Source organism: Terrapene carolina, unplaced genomic scaffold (genome assembly GCF_002925995.2).
Source record: "Terrapene carolina triunguis isolate 2854851 unplaced genomic scaffold, T_m_triunguis-2.0 Scaffold31651, whole genome shotgun sequence".
NCBI classification, from domain to species: Eukaryota; Metazoa; Chordata; order Testudines; family Emydidae; genus Terrapene; species Terrapene triunguis.
In genome coordinates this window covers 313,116-317,603 of record NW_020696002.1, presented here as the reverse complement: position 1 = coordinate 317,603, position 4,488 = coordinate 313,116, and positions in this window count along the sequence as shown.

Genomic DNA, 4,488 nt, shown 5'->3' with positions numbered 1-4,488 from the left:
GCACAGTACACAGGAGAGCTGCCACCCTTCCCTTTATAGTTATGACAGCTCCCAGTTTTGATGAAAAGGAGTCAAGCAGTTGCCAAACTGGTGAAGATGTTCAGGTTGGTGGAGCAAATGAGACTGGGGGTGGTAACTCTGGGCTTTGACCAACACACCAACATTGTTGTTTGTAAGTAGAAGGTTGTGCTGTCAATGATTGTGGGGCAGTCGGTCTCCATTTTTGTAATCTCTGCCTCTTCCTTTGAGGCTCATAATGCCTCTGAGGAGGAGGAAAGTGAGTATGATGGGATCTCTGTGCCAGCTGTCTCCTTTTTTGGGCAGGAGTGTAAATATCCAGATAATGTAAAGTGGCCCTAGAATCTTTCAATGTGTGGAGGGATTCATCTGTTCTTTCTGCAAACAATTTAGATTCCTGTCACAGGGTTCACTCACTGCTAGCATTTCCTCCTGTTGGCCATCCTGGGAATTAACTCTGCCAGGCTTACACTCTCCCTCCGGTGGTGTCTTCTCTCCATCCTGCCTCTCTCTGCATCCCCTTTTCACTCCCAGATCTGCAGTCTCCTCTCTGTGGCTTCGACCTCTGGCTAGGTCACTAAGGTCCTCTCCTTCCAGGGAATGCACAGTATTTACAGACCTGCTGTCTGGATGGGCCTTGTCACTTCCCAGTGGCTTGTAGGGAAACCCAGGCCCGCCCTCTACACTGAGTTCCAGCCCAAGGACCCTATAACAAGTAGTCAAGGTCTCTGTACCATCTTACCCCTTGCTGCTGTTTCCCTGGGCTTCTTCCTACCTATCTAGCTTTCCCCCTCTTTGGTATGCCAGCCTCCCAACTCCTTCCGCTCAGGGAGTGACTGCAGCCTACTTCCTTGTCTGGCTTTATACAGGCCCCACCTGTTCCTGCACAGATAAGTTTGTTCCTCTTATTGGGGCTTTCATCTCAGTGTTCAATCTACTAGGTTAATTGGCCCATCAGGCCTCCATTAACCCTTTCCACTCCTGTATGGGGTGGACACCCCATCAAAATCCCTGAAAAGGGAGGTCCTCCACCATGGCTTGTACCTCCTTTGGAAAGCTGGAGAGGTAAATCCAAAATGCTCTCCTCACGACAAGTGCCATGGAGATGAAATGAGCAGCTGTATTGGCAGCATCTAGAGAAGCCTGCCGTGCTGTCCTCATGAGGAGCTGATCCTTAGCAATGATTGCCTGAAATTGCTCTTCCTGATTTGATGGGAGGTGCTCAATAAAGGTGTTTAATTTAGAATAATTGTTAGTTGTATTTTGGCACGAGGGCTTGGTAGTTAGCGATCCTAAATTGTAGGGTCACTGAAGAATCTGATTTACATCCAAATAAATCCAGTTGCTTCCAGTCTTTATTGAATGGTGTCGTTTTAACGTAGTGCTGTCTGCTACATTCATTAACAGCATCGATGACCAGTGAATTTGGGGATGAGTGAGAAATTAAAAAGTTTCTGTCTTTAGAGGGCACATAATATTTGTGTCCAGATTTTACACATTGGGGGTATTGTGGCTGGTACCTGCCATATAGTTTTCACCAGATCAAGCAATGCCTCGTTGATGGGGAGTGCAATTTTTGCTGATGACGACATCTGTAGGATGTCAAGCAGTTTGTGCTGTGACTCTGACTTCTTCAAGTGGGATTTTCAGGGAATCTGCTACCCTCTTAAAGAAGTCTTGTAATTGCTTCAAGCATCTGCTGTAGTTGGTGGGGGAGGCATGATGACCTCATCAGGAGATAAGGAAATGTTGGTCACTGGAGTAGTTTCCATGTCTAGTCTCTCCTCCTCTTGAGGATCTGGAGGTCTGGCTATGGATGCTGAAGGAGATTGCCTTCCTTCATCCCTCTGGGTGATGCTAGAGGTCCTCACAATTGTTGTCAATATGTTGCCCATAGGTCCCAATATGGCCACTGAGATGGTGGACAGGGCATGGGTGGGAGCATCCAAGGGTTTCCATACCACCTGGGTGGGTCTGTTCTGCTCTGGTGGTAGATTGAGGGTACATGAGTTTCTATACGGCTAGCTCCCTGATGTTGTAATGTAGAATCTTTCACAGATACTAAGTCATCCCCATCCTCTGCCTCATTGTCACTTGACACGGGTGGAGCAGTCATGGACGGTGGTGTAAAATATCTTAATACAGCATGGTGTCAAGTATCAGAGGGGTAGCCGTGTTAGTCTGGATCTGTAAAAAGCAACAGAGGGTCCTGTGGCACCTTTAAGACTAACAGATGCAAGTCTGACGAAGTGGGCTTTCACCCACGAAAGCTTATGCTCCGATACATCTGTTAATCTTAAAGGTGCCACAGGACCCTCTGTTGCTTAGTACAGCATGTTAGTCCAGGAACCAGGGCATAACCCATATTGCAGTCATATTGGTGCCTAGTAAGGGTGGTTCAGGCATCTCTGAGACCATCAAGTGTTTGGGGGAACCAAAACAACCATCAGTACCGTTGAGGTCAGTTGAGTAGGCGCTGTTGATGTGGAGAGAGTCATCGGTTCTGGAGGGTCGCTGAATTCTGATGTATGGCCAGCAGATGTCACCGTAGTCTTTTGTGGTGCTGGTGTACTCGGTACTGGTTGTCTACAAGACTCTATTGGTACCATTTTAGAGGAGCTGTGTCATTCTCTGCTGTTCCTTTCTCCTGACAGTACCAATCTGCTTGATCCGACCCTCTTAGGGTCTTTGGGCTTACCAGTGGTACATGTACCAGAGGATCCTGCAGCCTCATAGGTACCTAGTCATAGGTAGGTCGGTGCCATGGTTATCTACCATGGTGGGGACCTCTTTCTCTTGACTGATTCTCTACATGGGGAACTTGCGGCCTGATTTTTTGAGACTTTCTGAGAGATTTCCTCTCTGAAGTCTCTGGAGAGTGCTGATCCGACAATGTAGATGGGATTGGTCTTGACAGGGACCACTGTCCAGAGGCAGGGGGTGTCCCAGTACCGGGGTTGGAGGCTACTCGGGCTGAGCTTTCCATCATGGGCAGTCTTAATTTTAGCTCATGGCTCTTTCTGGTTCTGGATTTCAATTTAAGGCAAAAGGTGTACTTCTGAAGCACGTGTGCCTCTCCAAGGTAGTGAATGCAGAGGGAATGGCTGTCACTGATAGGAATGGCTTCCTGACAAGACAGGCAACATTTAAACCCAGGGAATCTGGGCATACTCTTTTCAGAATTCACTTCCCAAATAGGAAAAACTAGAGAAAACTAATTTACACTAAGGAGATAACTATTTTACAAGTGAAATAAAAACATTTTTTTGACAAACGAAAAGAGAAGAAGGAAGTAAAAGACTAACTAAAGAAGCTCTATTACTACTAAGGAAACAACGAATAATAAAAAACACTAAGAGGAATCTCTGTCAACAGGCTCTGCTAAGGCTCCATTTCAGGACAAGGGTGGTTGAGAAGGAACTGAGGGCAGTTTGCCTCCACAGCACCATATAGCAGCAAAACAGATCATGAGATGGGGAGAGCACATATGCAGGCCAAATGAACACTGATACCAAAAATATCAATCTGAGACGCAAGGAGGTGAAGAAACCTAGAGCGGAGCTGTAGCGGGGTGGTCACCCACTCCTGTCATAAAGGGCTTAAAACAGCCCAGGAGAGGGCTGTGGCTGGAGGCAAGCAGCCCAGGCTGATTAGGGAAGCAGCCTCAGCTGGGGTCATGCCCCAATCAGGGCCCAGCTGGCCCTTATAAGAAGCAGTGGGCCAGGAGCAGTCAGTCTCTCTCTGCCTGCAGAAAGGGAAGGGCCTGGCTGCTTAGGAGCTCACCAGGTACCTAGAGTGGAGCAGTGCTGGGAGAAGGCCAGAGGAGCTGGGGAGCTCTGGCCTGGAAAGTCCCCAGGTTGCAGGCCTAGTATAAGGCCGAATAGGTCCTGGAGTTGCAGGGGGCAGCCCAAGGGTAGGCAGAGTCAGCAGGTCCAAACCCCCCTTGCCTGTGATGAGTGGCTTATATACTGCAGTCTGCCCCAGTGAATGGGGCTAGATGAGGACTGGGCAGTAGCCATATACTGAGGTGAGGTGGGGACAGGGAGTGGGGGTTTCCCTGGGAGGGGGAGACCCAGAGACTGTGGGGGTTACTGCCAGGGGGCAGCACCCCAGTGGAAAGGGGCACCGGGTTCTGGGAGGGACTCGGGGGCCCATTGTCAAGCGGGACATCGGCCTGCAGAGGGTGCTCCGGAGGCTGGAAGAACTGATTCCCCGGATGACCAATAGGAGGCACCGCAGGGGTGAGTCTCACACCTTGACAGGAACACACAAAGGGACACTATTTGAAGAAGAACTGTTGTTACTGAACAACAGACAAGGTCCTAGATCAGTCCCTAAACAGAACCCACAAATTGCACCAGGGGTCAGCGCCACCAGCTGATGTCACTGCAGGGAATGAGGGAAGAGGGTGTCACACCAGAACATGTGTCACGTAGAGAGAGGCCTGCACTGCTGCAGCCTGACACCTGG